The sequence below is a fragment of the Colobus angolensis genome, unplaced genomic scaffold (genome assembly GCF_000951035.1).
Source record: "Colobus angolensis palliatus isolate OR3802 unplaced genomic scaffold, Cang.pa_1.0 Scaffold145, whole genome shotgun sequence".
NCBI classification, from domain to species: domain Eukaryota; kingdom Metazoa; phylum Chordata; class Mammalia; order Primates; family Cercopithecidae; genus Colobus; species Colobus angolensis.
In genome coordinates this window covers 4,100,206-4,118,637 of record NW_012114544.1, presented here as the reverse complement: position 1 = coordinate 4,118,637, position 18,432 = coordinate 4,100,206, and positions in this window count along the sequence as shown.

The window sequence follows — 18,432 nt, the reverse complement described above, 5'->3', positions numbered from 1 at the left end:
CTTTTGTGGCCTTTAAGCAAGTCAGTCTCTTGTTAAAAACAATATTTATTGACCTCCTAATATATAACAGTCTCTGTTAAAAATGTTTATATCCACTAATGAAGTAAAAGGCACAAGTCTATCTTCTTACAGTTTATCTGCTTAGAGAGATAATAAACAAGAAAATATACACATGAAATTTAACATAAATATTCATATAAAAATTTGTGGTAGTCGCTACAACGAATACACACAAAATGCAATGATAAAAAATATCGTGGGAATCACCACTAGAATCACATAAGTGTGATATTAACAAGGAGGCTCCTGTGGGAGACCAGACATAAGACGGTGGTCATGTGTTAAAGAAAGAGGCCAGTAAAAGCGGGGAGTAACTGACCTATTTGAAATATAGTTAGGAAGCAGAAACAATGGGTCTTACAGAAAGATTAGGAATATGGGATAAAGGAAAGTTAAGAATTAAGGATACAATAAACTTGCTTAACAGAAGACATTCAAATAGCCAACAGGTATATGAAAAATTCTCAACTCCTCTAATGATCAGGGAAATGCAAATTTCCACAATGAGATGAGAAATCAAATAAGATGAAGACTGAAACATGGTCACTGGATTTGTTTACCTGAAAATAGTTTGTGTAATAAACAACAACAGCAACAATTCCTCACACCCCCCGTCTATTTGAATGTTTGAAGAAAATGTCAGATTGTAATGGGATTTTGTGTAAATACTGAGTGCAAAAAAAAAAAAAAAAAAAAATCTTAACAAAGCCAAACAAAAAATAAACAGCACACACAGACAAATTTATAAGTCTGTGAGAAGTTTGTGAAGATGAGCAAATTAAAGAAGATATTTAATGAAATCTTTTTTGAAAATGATACAATTTCACATATTTATACCCCAAGAGTGGCACAAATTAGGATAATTTTAGGTTGGAATTTTTTCAACCATTATATACTTCGTAGGAAAATATTTCTGTAATATTAAAAGACTTTCATGGGGAGAAAATAAATGTGGTTAATTATTATCCAATTAGCCTGAAGTATTTTCATGGGAAAAACAATGTATGTGTGAAATAATTCATTTATGTGTAGGTCCTAGATATCAATTACAAAAGTGTAATATTTTATACTTTATTTACATAATCAAACTATCAGCATTTTTGTTTTTCATGAAAAAAATAAAACTTCAGACCTTTAAAATCTTAATTCATTAAGAGGAATTTGACTTCTTCTCAGTTTTCTCTCATCTTTAACATTAGAGAATATGTTTCTGCCACACAATTTCTTCCCTGGTAACCAGGATAGAATATCAGAGCTAATTTATGATAGAACAAAAATAAAGTAAGTTGTTTTAATATTCAAATGGTGCTCGCCATTTACTCTACTATGTATTTAAATTCTTTCTGCTGTAATTCAGCCTATTTCTTTTTCTCCTAACATGGTTAAAAATATCGTTTCTAGTCATCAAACCCATGGTTAAAGGCTTAGGCAGGATAGCTTTTGCTGCATTTCAGATCTTCAAAGCAGGGCCTCCGTCTCTTTGAGATGCATATTAATGAGATAGACTAAACAGTGGTACTTTAAAATGCTCTAAGACTCTTTATCCTCAAAATTAGATTCCCTTGCCACCTCTTCCATGCTCCTTCCATGGCATTCCAAGGAAATAAAACTTACAACTTTTTCTATCATAATATAAGGCATTGAAGTGTTGCACAATTCTGTGAATTGTTCTATTCACAGAACAGACTTTCTGAATATAGAAAATTTACTTTTGCTACTTAGTTCCTGAAGTCAACTGTTTTGAAGTGGGTGCAGCCTGGAAATGTTACTCAACTACACTTATTAATGGCAGTCTTTCTGTTATATGGAATAAATAAGATATCTTTCTTAGTATATTTATAGCCTTCTCAGGTGAAGACAACATTTTTCCAATTATTTCCTTTTTCACGACTGACTATTTTTTTCAGATTTTTTGGTATTCTCTTTCAGTCTGAAATCTGACTTTGTTTAGTTAAATCAGAATCTTGAGGGGCAAGATCCATTTTATAAATTCCTGAAGTAATTCCATTTTGGGAATCTCAGGTTAAGGTCATTTTTGATAATTATAACCTCTTTAAGTGATATTGATTGAATCTCTGTACCATGTATACAACATATTTTCACAATGAACCTAAAATATAAGATATTATTAAATACATTTTGCTAATAAAGAAATGCAATTAGAAGTTAAATGCTTGCAAAGACCACCAAATATTGGTTGAATAGAGATCAGATCCTATCCCAGCTCTAGTTCCCAAGCCTGCACACTCTCCATCCTCCCAGTTGCCTTGTGACAGGAGCAGGAAACTGTTTGCATGTCCTCTTGTTTTTAAAATCAACTTTTCTCAGATCTCAGTGCCTTGTCAACCCTATGCTCCTACATCCACACAGCCTCCCATTCATTTACTTTCCAAAATTTGACTCCACATCACCATCTCCAAAACCTCCTATTACTTATCAGACTGAGTAAAGTACACTCATGTAACAACTTGTCTTTTAGACTTATCATTTCAAGTTATAAAAATGTTGATTGACTTATCTCTCTACCTCAGCTAGCTGTGAGATTCTTAAGAGTATAAGGAGGTTACATTCATTTCTGGATCTCCAGGGAGTAACAATCAATGAATATTTATCAAATGGACAGCACTGTGTCTAAGCCACTGTCTCAAATTTAGAAGCAGAGGTATTCTAAAATATTTTATTTCTCAAACATTATTCTTTTATGAATCCATGTAAAAAGTATATAACTGTATAGTTAATGAGGGTTTAAACATGTGTGTGTTTGTGCATGTGCATTTTCTGGGCTTCTAAAACATCTAGCAATCACTAGATTTTGCTAGATCATAAGGAGTGAAAGCACAATCCTGATTCTATTAGCTAGATTCTTACTGCGCAGGAGTGCAAAACTGGGCCACTGAAAGAGGTTTGTGACCTATTTCAATGTAGCAAATTTAGAGTGCTCTATTCTAATACACATTCGGCCAGCATAGGTATCTATTTACCTACCACACTTGGTAATAATATAGAGCTTTGTTTGTAGTTATTTTGCAAGGTATATTTCCATGAAGATTTGCCCTTAGTGGATCAGTTTCGTGCAAACAGACACTGTGAAAACCTTGCTGATGTACATCAACTTGTAAACATTCTTCTCCTGCCCATTCTTTTTCCAGCCCTTTGTGAGTCTGATACTAGCAACCCCTTTTAAGCTGTGTCAGATTGCGTGTTGACTCTGTGATGCACAATCAAAGAAGCATCAACACATTTATTCTCCTTTCTACTCTGATGTTCTACCATTGGAACCTAAGTCTCTGGAGATGAAGTATATTCTATCTTTTCCTTCTCTTTTGATTAGGGTGATAGGCAATACACAAGATACAAATCCTTGCTAGCCAGTGCAGCTTCTAACATGCTTCCCATATTAAATTATCAGGTAAATCAATAGCTTTCTATCCTCAAGAAGTAAAGATTTGAAACTTAACATGCAGCTTGCAGGCCACTCAACAAAGTCATTATATAATAGATTTCATTCGAATAAAATTGCTTCCAGAACTCAAGCTGCTAGTTAGCAGATATAATATTCAGCATCCCTCAAGAATATGCTTCAATCAAAACAATGTTAAAAATGAGCAAAGTAAATGAAGATATATTTTATCATTGGGCAGTATCAAAACAAATAGAGCCACTGCTCATTGTGCAATTCATGAGACTGATGCCTTAACTATTGATTTCCTACTCACTGTCATTGTAAGAAGGCATTTTATTTTTGCCTATGTCATAAATCCGACTTTAAACAGTGTAAGAAGCTTTTAGCAAGAAAATTTTACATCTGTTTATGTCTGAAATTAAAACCACCAGAATTGAAAGGAAGAAAAAATAACCAAGGGGGTTTTCAAAAATTTAAAACTCCATCACGCATAAATGGAGCTCATCAAAGAAAGTAATTTCCCTGCAGAAAACACTCCATCTTTTGTTTTATGTAAGTTATCAACATGAATATTTTATTCTCAATGAAACTGGCTTTTCCCCTTTGTGTTTCCAAGTTTTCACATGGTGTCTCAAATAAATAGGCTTCCTTCCTTCCAGCCCACTCTATTATTCAGGTCAGTTGTGATAAAATATCTTCCTTGTCTACTGTAAGTAGTAATTATAGATTAAACTTTACTAATTCAATATTTTTTATTCTTAATATTGTTATGTTTTGGAGACTAGAAACACTGACCACTTGAATTTTCCTGCAGTAACAGAAAATCATTTTTTTTTCCAGGTTGGAGCACATTATCTAGTGTACCTATCAAACTGAAAAGTGTATTTTAGTTTATTTTCATTCTTGATGCCAAACTATGGCATAACACCTCCATGGAATGATAACTCTAGTTGTTCAATTTACTGTAGCCAGTCCAATCAGCCTAACTGGATGCTATAATCATTGAGTCTCATTTGCCTAGGACTGCACTTCGATGGATGGTTTTTCTGCCTCCTCACCTACTGACTTAACATTCAAGTCACTTGCTGTTTCTGCTTGCTCTGACTATATCTTGGGTAACTACATTGTGGTGTATGCAACATCAAATTTATTCTTTTATTTGTAGATATATCGAAATAATATTTTATTGTTGTTTACATTAAAGTTTCCAATCAGAATTAAAATGTACTGTTAACAATTGATTGAAAAACTAAAGCAAATATAGCCATTAGTCCTATCTTCTGTGAGTCTGAGAGATAAAATTTAAAAATTAATTTTAACCCAGAATGAAAATATGTTTATAATTTTAAGCTTTTGAATAGTAATATATAAGTTCACTCCCTATGTTTTCAGATATTCAGCTAAATAAGATGTTGTTTGTTAGGTTGAAATTCCTATAGTTCAACTTAGAAACAATCTTACTTATAAAAGTTTCAAGTTCTCAAGCCCTCATAATTTATAAGCAGAAATGTTTTTCACATTGATGATAATTTCCTTATATACCAGATCATAACATTCAAATCCTCACACAACCAGTTAACATCTCAATTGCATAACTGAAGAGAGTATTCATAATTTATTTGATATTAAAAATTATTCTGATTATAATGGATGCTGGTAGAACCCAAGCTGAATATTTGCAAAGTAATTCTTTTCAAAGGAATATAATGAAAATGGAAAGTACTATGCATTCTTTAACTTCTGCATAACTTTATATAGCTTGTATCTTATAGCCATCTAACCAAAAAAAAATGAAATACTGAAAAATAATAAATAGGAAAACATCAGTCATATTTGTTCTTGCTAGATTAGCTTACTCTTAAATAAAGCCCTATAAATAGGGCTTTGATCATAAACTATGTCAAAGCTGAGTTTTTGACAAATATGACTTTCAGCTTCCTTCAGTCTCTGGTTTCTGTATAGCATTGCCCTTTAAAAATGCAACCATAAATCAGTAGCGTTACTTGCACTGTAATGTAAAAATGACAAAAACTATAGCATAACTCACATAAATAGAATGTTATGCTAATACTCAAATCCTTCACTCAAGGCAATAGAATTTAATTTTGAAGCAAGGCAGTCATTCATCCTTTCCATTAAGCATATTCTAAAAAAAAAATAAAGTGATTAAACCATATTATCCCTATTTTATCCTGATGGTCTACCATTATAAATATTTGTCACCACCCCTTAGTCCTATCATTCAAAATATAAATATAACAGCAGCTAATATGAAAAAATAATTTTACAAGTAACTAGATTTTCCCCAATTTTATATTTAGGGCTATTCAATAAATTTTAACTATGAAACCCCCTCTTCACTCAATTCTTAAATGTAAGTTGTACATTGAAGATCTTTCAATTTAATTTTTCTTAGTAACATCTACCATGTCGTTTCTTTTAAGGATAAGAGCAGCGATTTATTAAAATGTTTAAAGCAGAATAAAGATTTAAGAGCTTCATAAACTTGGCTTTGAATCATTAAAGACAGTTCAAATTAGTTATAAGGTGTGTCATCTATAACAGGTTTTACTAAAAGAAAACGGTTTGGAAAGCTAAAGTATTCTCACCAAAAAATGAAAACATCTTAAAACTATGGGAGTAATAGTATTTCTTATGAACACTGGCTTCATTAGGATGACTTAAATTTCAGCAAATACATTTTAAATGATACCATTTAATTAGACATAAGGGGTTATAAAACCATCTAATAAGTTTAGCTTAATTCTTAGTTGGGCTACTAATAAGTACTCATGCAAGTCTGGCTGTGAATAAAGTACTCAAGCATAATGTGTCAATAAAATTAAATGTAAGCAAAACATTTTTATCTGAAAATTTCCATAGCTGTCTTTAGTCTTCAGATATGTATACTTACTGGGTTCCAGACAGATAAAACAATCTTTAAAAAACATAAAAATGTGCTATTCCCTATGATCAATTGTTTCTAGGTAGATTTTAATTTGGGAAATTCAAAACTAAGTTCAGATGCAATAATTAACTTTTTTCGTGTTATTTTTGGTTTATCTATAGCTCCTCACTCTGATATTCATTACTTTTAAATTTATCATGCTTTAAATATGAATTTTAATTTATATATTTTAAAGAAATATTTAACTTTAGCATCTACCAAAGGATATATATAAATTTTACCATATTAACATAACTTTAGCATTCATATCTCTTATAATTTTTTTCAAATATTTAATGTTTCACAAAATGCAAATTTTTTTCTCATGCAAATTCAACTGTACCCCCAAACAAAGGTTAGATTGTTCATAAAATTTGCATTATATTTGTTTATATACAATAGTACAACAAATGAAGAAGTGAGGCAACTGTTAAAGTAATTTAGGCCAAAACACACACCCTTTCATTTAAAATAAGCGTCAGATTTGAAAACTTTCGGTTTAGTTGTTTATTTTTTTTGACTCTACATGGAAGGTGTGCAAAGTATTCTAAAATAACTAAAGAAAAATAGTCACAAACACTTTTGAAAACATAACCTACAAAAGTTTAAATTAGCAAAATTTGCAACAAATTATTATAATTGATAATGTGCAATAATATACTATATTACTTGTGATAAATAAGAGGCTGTTGCTCTCCCATTAAAGGTTTACATTTTATGCGAAAATAGTATTAAAAAAGATGAGGCCAATAATAATTAAAAGTGATAATTATTGACATAATGATGAAGTATCAGGAGCCAACATTAATAGTTTATTAAGCATGGATATTTGCTAAGTACATTTTAACATTTAGTGAATTGTTCTATACCTAAATTTCTGTAGATTTCATCATAACTTCCTACGCCAGTTGCTGATGTCTTACTCTATTTCTGTGTGTGTTGTCTTATAGTTGAAGTACTACATTGTTTTAATCAGATCTTTTTTGTTAAAGATAGGATAATTATTGGAAAGAACTAAGAATTTTGAGTGAATAAGGCCTAAAACTCATTGTAAGTGGAAATACATAATAAATATATTTTTGTCAGTGCTAGAATAAGCTGTCACTGATATTCTCCTTGTATAAAAGATACGGTGAAGAATCACTAGTTTGCTTGTTTGTTTGTTTGTTTCTGAGACTGAGTCTCACTCTGTTGCCTGGACTGGAGTGCAGTGTCGCTATCTCGGTTCACTGCAACCTCCGCCTCCCGGGTTCAAGCAATTCTCCTGCCTCAGTCTCCCGAGTAGCTGGGATTACAGGCTCCCTCCACTGTGCCCAGCTAATTTTTTGTATTTTTAGTAGAGACGGGGTTTCACCGTGTTAGCCAGGATGGTCTCAAACTCCTGGCCTCGTGATTTGCCCACCTCAGCCTCCCAAAATGTGGAGATTACAGGCGTGAGCCACCGTGCCTGGCCAGAATAACTAGATTTTTATATTCTATGTCACCAGCCCTGGTATACCCAGTATTGAGCCTATGCAAAAATGAATAAGCCAACTAAGTATATAACTTTACTTTGGGGAAAATGTCCAGAAATATTCCACATATCCACCACAACTAGTTACCAAATCTTTTCAATTTGACTAGAATTAAATAAGTAATTTCATTGAAAGCATCACTTTGACAGAGCCAATAAAGTGGAATTCATTGCCTCATTTGCAGAGTAAACCAAAAAACCCACAAAAACCAAAAACAAAACAACAAGTACATTTATCTCATGGAGAAAATAAGAATAGATGATTTAGTAGAGTTATATCTTCTCTATTTTTTCCATCTGATGGGTTATCAGATTAATCACTGTTAGCTTAGAAACATGAAAAACGAAACCTAGAAAGACTGAGATATAGAAAGAAAAAAGATAGTGAAGAAGATGGTTCCCAGAAGATACCAGGACAGAGATCGGACGTGGTAGAAGCAGGTTATACCCTCTTTAATTCTGAAAACGATGCCACACATAAGGAAGACAGTCACCCTGTTAATGATGATAAAGATTAACACTTTGGCACTCTGATTTTAAACAATTGTCTCTGGAACCTCTGCCATCACAGTCACAGACACTGTTGTCAAATAAATTAATTTTCTTTTTTTTATTTTTTTCAAATATTATTTTTTGTTATACTTTAAGTTCTAGGGTACATGTGCACAATGTGCAGGTTTGTTACATATGTATACATGTGCCGTGTTGGTGTGCTGCATCCATTAACTCGTCATTTACATTAGGTATATCTCCTAATGCTATCCCTCCCCTCACCCCCACAATAGGACCCAGTGTGTGATGATCCCCTTCCTGTGTCCACGTGATCTCATTGTTCAATTCCCACCTGTGAGTGAGAACACGCCGTGTTTGGTTTCCTGTTCTTGCGATAGTTTGCTGAGAATGATGGTTTCAGGCTGCATCCACGTCCGGACAAAGGACATGAACTCATCCCTTTTTATGACTGCATAGTATTCCATGGTGCATATGTGCCAGATTTTCTTAATCCAGTCTGTCACTGATGGACATTTGGGTTGATTCCAAGTCTTTGCTATTGTGAATAGTGCCACAATAAACATACGTGTGCATCTGTCTTTATAGCAGCATAACTTATACTCCTTTGGGTATATTCCCAGTAGTGGGATGGCTGGGTCAAATGGTATTTCTAGTTCTAGATCCTTGGGGAATTGCCACACTGTTTTCCACAATGGTTGAACTAGTTTACAGTCCCACCAACAGTGTAAAAGTGTTCCTATTCCTCCATATCCTCTCCAGCACCTGTTGTTTCCTGATTTTTTACTGATTGCCATTCTAACTGGTGTGAGATGCTATCTCATTGTGGTTTTGATTTGCATTTCCAGGTGTTGTGTGTCTCAATTTCTTTTGGCTAGGAAAAGGAATTCCCTTCCCCCTTGCGCTTCCCAGGTGAGGCGATGCCTCGCCCTGCTTCAGCTTTCGCTGGTCGGGCTGCATCCGCGGAGCAGCGCCAACTGTCCGACATGCCCCAGTGAGATGAACCCAGTTGAAAATGCAGAAATCACCTGTCTTCTGTGTTGCTCACGCTGGGAGCTGGAGGCTGGAGCTGTTCCTATTCGGCCATCTTGGACGCGCCAATCATTAAATTAATTTTCAAATGAATGTAACCAACATTGAATACATACATACTTTAAGTAGACTGGCACCTATTACATCAACAAAACTAAGTGATGCTGTAATATTTGATAGTATGATTCTTCAGTCAATTATCAATTCAGATTTAATAGTAAGAATTTCTTGCAAGATGCCTTGTAAAAAAAATATTTTAAGAGACATTCATGGTTGGGCATGGTGGCTCATGTGAGTAATCCCAGCACTTTGGGAGGCCTAGGTGAGTGCATCACTTGAGCCCAGGAGTTCAAGACCAGCCTGGGAAACATGGTGAGCCCACATCTTTACTAAAAATATAAAAGTTAGCTTGACATGGTGGCACATGCCTGTAGTACCAGCTACTTGGGAGGCTGAGGTAAGAGGATCACCTGAACCCAGGAAGTCAGGGCTGCAGTGAGCCAAGATTGCACCAATGCACTCCAGCCTGGGCAACTGGAATGACACACTGTTTCAAGAAAAGAAAAAAGAAAAAAAAAATCACAAATATTTGCTCTTTCTGACCTTTATTTCAGGAAAACAGGAAGAGAACAGGTAAGAGTCTCTGCAGCTCAAGCCTCTGTGGCTACACTGTTAGGGAAAAAACGGAAAAGGAAATCTGAATCTGATAGTGGTAATGAAAGATACAGTCAGGGAAAGGATGTACAAAAAAAGTAAAAGCAGTGCTGAAGCATAACAACAAATGACATCAATAAGGACCTGTTTCATGGGCAGAGACCTACGCATTGCACAAGGTCTCACACTTAGAAGAGTTCCATACTTGGCTCTGCTGCTGCCATCATGAAATTATGAATAATTTTTGAACAAAGGATCTATATTTTTATTTTTCATCAGCTCTAGTCCTAAAACTGGCTTAAGTTAAATGTGTTTCCTAAGCAAAGAGAACAGGCAAGTTGAGAAGTCAAGAAAAGCTCAAAAACCACAACAAGAAGCCTTCCAGAAAGGGAAGAAGGCTATTTGGAGATCAAGACACAAAAGCAAAGAGGGATTGGTTCATGGTATTTGCTGAAAATGGTTGTTCTGAAGATTGAAATTTTAGATAAGTGCCAGGATTCATGGATAGGAATATGAACATAAACTATCAATAGGAAACATATAGGTGAAGAGATGATTATTGGTACTCCTCAAAATTTTAAGGGAGATTTTTAAAGAAATGTCATTTCAAAGAATAACAGGTGCAACAACACATTAGAGTAATACTAATTATGGAGTAACACTAATTAACAGAAGCACTCCATTTCAATGAGCAAATAATGTTTTATCAAAATAATGAAAGTATATCCAGTTGTTGGATATATTTTGGGCATCTAACATTCAGAATGGAGCCCTGGAATAGATAGAGTCTACTTTAGATTTTCAAGTGGACTTACGAGGTAGTATCTTCAGTTTTTCTTTGACTTTGTGTAAATCAAACATGACTATAAAATTTTAGTAATTTCGTTGAAAATAGAATTCTTATGTACATTCTATGTTAATATATGCTTTTTATTTCTGAAAAGCTTTTATAAAAATCCTATAAAGGATCATTTCAAGAAATAATACTGCTTACACCATCTCCCATTTTCAAAAAAGCATTTCTACATAAACCTCTCTACTTGGAGATTTATTTATGGGAAACAAATAGTAGATTAACACATGTCAAAATTGTGTTTATGAACAACTTTTGTCTTAAATTACTCAGTGCTGTAATTTAAAACAATTCTCTGTCAAGTATCAGAACATATTGGAAATGAAGATGATTATAATTTTATTCTAAACAATAAATAGACTGACATTACATTAAGGCAAAGTGCCAATGTATTAGAGTTTAATATAGTTTTATTGGAAAAGAAATTTCATTTACAATTACATAACATCCAGGCTATACCTCCGTTCAATAAAAACCTAAGGGAAAAAAATGAGGTAGCATAAGAAATAACCCCACATGTTAAACCTAATGATCCACCTGTTTGCGTGAATGTATGTGTTGATTAACTGTTAAATATGAAAATCCTACAGAAGATATAACACTCCTTATTTTGCTTCATCCTTGTACAAAATATACAATTTGGTTTGTCAGTAAAAATAAGTGGTAAAAATAAGACAGAAATCCAAGTAATCATTTATTTTGTTACTCTCTATCAAAAGTGCAATTACTAACGGCAAATTGAATAAATTATTTTCTCACTAAGAAGATTGTATTCTGGATCAATGTGTGGATGAATGGTTGGACTGTAAGAACAAGGAGCCTCCTTGAAGGGCACAGGCTTTGAAACTGAACACATACTTGAATTGTACCTGGAATATCCTCAATTCCTGCTTTATGTTGGAAATTTATATATCATCTCCAAGTCTCAGATTTCATACCTATAAAACGGGTTTCATAAGCTCAGATTATTGCAAGAAATAAGATCACCTGGAACATAATAAATAAAAATAAATTGAATAAAAATAGATCTAGATTGCCTTATAAATACAAATCTACATTGGGTCTGATTGCAACAGACCCCATACCTGAAATGGAATTTTATAAGAAAAAATATAAATGATGGCATTAAAAAAGCTAGAATTAATTTCAATTTGATATGTGAAGAAATATAGGGTTATGAAAGAAGTAGCATATTTAGGAGAAATAGTCTGATTTTATAGGAATATTTGAATTATCCTAAAGTGAGTGAAAACTGGGATACGTTAGACAAAATTTTAGACATAAGCAAACTCCACATGCTTCGACTTAGATAAATAATCATTAAGAACTATGATGGCTGGAACTTGTGTTCATTTCCCCATGCAAAATTAGAATAGTCCTTGCCCTTATCTCTGTCATAAGAATATTATCATAAAACATGCTTGAAAGCACTTTGAACTGTTTGAAAGATTTGACACATGTGTTTGTGTACATAAGCTCCACTTCCTCCTGAGGGGCTATGGTATTATTTGGATTATTTCTTTAAGTGGTGTTCCAGGATGGGCTCTCTTGGCCACTTTACCATCACTCTAATAACTGCGTTGCTGAAAATTACTTCTTGTGTCTGGTTCTCCAGCAGAAATGATTAAATAGCTCACATAATTCAGAATCATGAATTTCAATTTTTTATTTTGGACTCTATCCATGCGCAGAAACTTAAATAAGTGGCACCAAAAATATCTTTATTTATACTATAATAAATTGCTTTACCCAGTAAGGTCAAATTACTCTCCTTGTGGAATTACCTTGAATACACTTAAAGAATTAGATAAATCACAGATGACCTTTTTTTCCTTTCCTCCATTTATCTGATTAAAGTCACACTTCATTTTAAGAAAATCATACTTTGGAAGTTTTGTGAACTCATCTGACTATGTCAAACACAGATTTTTGCCAAAGTCAAAAGACCTCTGTTAACAAGCATGGAAGCCAAGGATCTTGATGATTACTTCTACAAGTAATAATCAAATTCCAACATGGCACAGTGTAAAACAATGTATGCTCTCTTGATGTTAAAATCCCTGAAATGTCTCCCTTCCTCTTGATTTGGACCGTGTTATAAGACCAAAAATTTTCTTTTTAAGGCACTAAAAGCTCTTATGTGCTTTACAATGGGGTATATTAAAATATCAATTCCTCAAATACATAAGAAATAATTCAGATGATCACAAGCACTAGCAACCTTTCTTTTATTATGGCCATGATAATCAGATCATTGTCTCAAAAGAATTGCAAAGACATTTTTTTTGCACTGCTTTTGTTCCAGAAAATAGTATCCAGAGAAATCCCTGGTATTATTTGCCATCATCTTGACATATTGCTACTTCTACACGTAAAAATATTTGCATCATTGACATATACATCCATAGACTTGCTAGCTTATTTCGTTTGACATTGTAACATCATATCCGTGGGTTTATATTATAAGAATCTCATGAGAATGTCAATGACACAAAATCCCATTATCTTGGAGGGGAATTAGTGACATGAGAAAAATAGTGTGAAAAATGACTGGATATTTCATTTCTGGGAAACTTGCTTTATTAAAATGAAAAATACTCAAATTATTTAAACTAATTTCTATATGATTTTCTCTTTTAAAAACATTATTTTTTCATATTTAAAAGATAAAGTAGCAAAATGTGTTGGATAAAATAATTTGGTATTTTTTTGTCTTGGTATCTTAATTTATTTGACAATTTTAATGGCAATGTTACTCAGGCCAAAAAAGACAGGGAGGGAGGTCTTCTTCACTTGTCACTTGCTGCTCCACAGCATGAGTACAGAAAAATCTGGTAGGGATTAAGGCAGTGTATTGAAATCTTAAGCCAAATACTATTTCTGTTACTAATAAATTAGAAATCACTAGGTTGATTTAAAAGCCATCTGGGGATAAAACTCAAATACTTCAAATTTCACAATAGATAAGAAGGCCCTTTTCTTTTATTTATATTTTTATTTTATTTTAATTCCATTTTGAAGTATGACATCCTGTCTCATCCCTTGGTTACAGCATGGGACAAGTTATTTAGTGACAGCTACAGGAATAGCCTCCACTGCAGTTACTTTCATTCACAGCATGAAGGAAAATGAGTTGGATGCTTTTCAGTTGACAGGGCAGAACTATGAATCTTTCAGATGTTCCCAATTTTGTATGCTGCTAGCCAAATCATTTTTATTCCTCTTACTGATATGGATATTAATGTGTAAGTTTCCCTAGAGTCTCTTGCTTTTATGCAAAAGAAGGGCTGGGTGTTTTGCAAAAATGGGATCCTATATGAGTTTTCTTTCTGACTTTATGGAGTCCAGGAGTACCTCACATTCATTTATAGCTCAGCTGACAGGGGCACAATGCACATTGTTACTCATCTGCCCAGTGATTTAAAATCACCTGTTGGCGACTACTGCTGATATTAGCTCAATTATTTTGTTAGATGTATTGCTTATAAAATATATGTATGATGAAGACAAAAACCTTTTGTAGATTTCTAATCTTCTTAAATCTTTATTAAAAACTGGAAAATTTCCATTCATGGACAAGTTCAGTTCTCAGTAGTTAAATGATGGACGTGCTATTTTGATAACAAATCATTATTATTTGGGCTGTCCGGGTGGAAAGTGAACAGCTTTTGTAATCAGGCAGAAATGACAGGGAGTTATAGTCCTCTATTTATTAGCTGGGAGACATCAAACAATGGCAGGAATAGAATTGATTTTTAGGATAACTTTGAGAATTAAATGAAATAGTTCCCATACAGCTGTGATGGTTAATTTTGTACATCAACTTGACTGGGCCTGGGGATGCCCAGACAGCTGGTTAAACATTATTTCTGGGTGTTTCTGTGAGGGTGTTTCCAGAAGAGATCAGCAAGTGAATTGGTGAACTGATAGGCATCATCCAGTCCAGTAAGGACCTGAATAGAACAAAAAGGAAGAGGAAGGTTGAATTCGCTCTCTACCTTAATGCTTGAAGTGGGACATCAACCTCCTGCTCTCAGTGCTTCTGGCCTTCAGACTCAGACTGAAATCTACATCATTGGCTCTCTGGCTCTAAGACTTCAAACTTCACTACTGGTTTCACAGTATCTTCAGCTTGCACATAGCAGATGGTGGGACTTAGCTTCCACAAACATGTGGACCAGTATCATGTGTGTATATCTATATATGTGTGCGTATATACATATTTCATACACACACACACACATTTTATTGGCTCTGTTTGTTTGCAGAACTCTAATACCTAGCAGAGGTCTGCCAGACATGTACAAAAGCACCTCCATTCATGAACGTTTGGATTACCTTTTTCACAATAGTTCCAAGAAGAACACATGTTCATTTTTGCAGTAACAATTTTCTCAGTAATTAAAAAAAAATAAGCTTTGACTTTAAAGCATCTAGATGGTCTAGATATTGTAGTCCACATTTATTGTGACTCAGAATTTGAGTGGAACTCAAGCATCAGTATCAATATTTTAGACAAATTTTAATGTTTTATTTATTCACGCTTGCCTTCTAAATGCTCTTCTAACCTCTTTTGGCGTTCCTAAAACTTTGTTCCCATTGAAGAGGAAGCATGTGTTTCCAAGAGTTGTCTGTTTTTATTACCTATAAGTTTGCAGAAAAGATGGAACAAGAGTGAGACACAGAAAAATACTTTCTCAGCCTACATATGTGGTGAGAGAAGCTGTGTTCATAAGGTTTACTTTATTTTACGTTAGTCATTTTACCCAAAATATTTACTTAGACGCTGTTTTTCTTTCCCTACTTATTGATTTGAAATACATTTTACATGATTAATGTTTTTTATAAAATAATGTTTGTTTTGTTCATAAATGTTTGCCTTATGAATTATGTGAAAATGAATCTAATTTTTGGAGGACTGAGAAAAATTATATTTTTCATCTAAATCAATAAAGACATTTTAATAAACATATTCTACTTTAAAATTAATAATAGTGTTAAGTGGAAAGGATAAATAGTATATAAAGTACTCAAAGGGGAAAAATACATTTTATTGGCTCATTGCTGCCATCTGTGAATGAGCCAAAGAGTTTGTGTGAAAACATATTTTTCTGTCTCTGCTTACAGCTCTTCCATCTCTAGGAGTCAACCCTAGAAGAGATTTAATAGATTACATCAAACTCAGGCACCTGTGCTATTTGATTTAACATATAAAATATTAAATATATATACACATGTTTTGTATTACATGTACTATATATAATATATAATATACAATTATCTTATATATAATACATATAATGTATTCTTTCAGTTATAATAAACTATTGAAATAAAGGCTAGAATTTAATTTGAAGTCTTTTAATATCAGTCATGATAATTTTCATATTGCAATAACCAATACTTTTCTGTATTTTAGTAATATAGTTATACATAACATCATCCCTTCTCATACTAAATGCCCACCAGGTACACAGTGTAGTCTCTTTGTATTGTCATTGTCTTCACTCTCAGAATCAGGCTACAGAATAGCCCCACCTGGAGCATTTCAGTGGTAGAGAGAAAAAGAAGCTGACTAATCTCGTAATGACAAATACCCAACCTAAGGTGACACTTGTCCTTAAAGCTTATTGGACAGAACTAGTCACACACATCAGACAAAGTCAAGGGAGATAGGAAGTGAAATTCTTACATACACCCAACAGAACTGGCCCATTTGGAAAATGGCTCTAGTTACTATTAAACTAAAAACTAAGTTGTTACTGGCAGCAAGAGCATCTTGAACACATGTATTTACTCAGCAGCTGCCACAGAGATTGGCACCAAGAAGGTGCCCAGAAAATAGATACTGAGTGAGGAAGATTATTGTTAAAAACAAAATTGAATGTCAGTAATTTTAAAAAGCTATCCTGTCAGTAATCTTAAACTACCTGTTGAGGAAAGATTGAGATTAACATTACACAGACTCAAATCAAATTGGCTTGTGCTTCATGGCAAGTTGTAATCAATAACCTCTAATTCCTTATTTTTAAAATGCAAATGAAACCACCTGCCCTAGGGTAGAATGCAGAAGTACTTTTTAAGCTGCAATATGCTTATAATATTAAATAGATCTCATTTCTGCCATACAGAGATGAAGCCACGCAAGAAAATTCAGCTGGGATAGGTTTATAATCCAAATAAAAAATCAAAATTGCAATTATAAGCACAGATGGAAATATACAGCTCTGGATAGTGTCACTAAGTATAAATCCAGGAACAATTTTGAAGCAAAAAAAAAAAAATATTGATTAGGGAACATAGATTTCCTCAATTGGACAATCTGGAATGCCTGCCCAAATTCCCTTGATTTTTCCCATGCCTTGCCTGCCAGCATTACATGTCATCTTGTAGTCAGTTCACTGACACCCTGTAGCTCAGTTGAATAAATAAATCGGTAAACAAAGAAAAATATGCTGAGGCATGCTGTCACTTAAGAAATAAATGTAGTTGACTAGAATTACAGAGAAAGGAAACAGAATATTGAAGTATAAAAAGAAATAATGTGTGAGTGATTAAATGTGAGGTCGTGCACAGGGAACTGTAAGACAAGTGAAGGAAGAATTATTACAATGGAGACATTTAGACTAAGATGGACAAGGTCTGTGTTCAAAGTACAAATGTGTATACTTTTTTAAAGAAACCTTTGTTTTTGGTAACCCATTAGGTTCTATAAAGCTAATGACTAACCAACTCCAAAATATAAACTATTAGAGAATCCACTTACAGGAGCTTTGAGGTTCAGCCATACTACTGCTGTGCTGAGGACTAGCAATATTCCTTGGATAACTGGATTGCATTGCCTGCTGCTTTTATATCTCATCTCACTTAGGCATGTATTCGATATTCAGAGAAAATTTAGGGTAACTGATGAATGCTACAAGCACAAATGAATATTATTTTTATGCAGATTTTTTGGCAACTGCGTAAAACATTTGGAGAGAGTAACCCAACATCAGAAGCATGGATGGAGGATGGAAGCTTTGCATTCTAATCGTATGCCTGCCTCTAGCTCCATACTTCATCTACTTGGGTCTTCCCTCTGTCTCCTGGCTGCACCATCTGGCTAACTGAACTGAGTTCTCATTGTATACGTTATCTGACAATAGAATAGTGATCATTTAAAATTCAAATAAAGAACTATCAAAGAATTGAGTCATAAATCAAAGTCCCTGTTTTGTCTTATAAACATTCTGAACTTCTAAGTAGCTGTTGGGCATCTCATTTACATTCTAGATCCCTTTATAAGGTAGAAAGATATAACTAAAATACACAGAGAACTTGAAGCCTGAAAGTATTAGGGTTTGTTCTAGCAATTACTAGCAGAACTAGAATGGATCACTTCATGTCTCTTAATGAACAGTAGTTACATCAAATTTTAAAAGAGTATAACAAAGTATTCTGTACTGTCTGTGGGATTA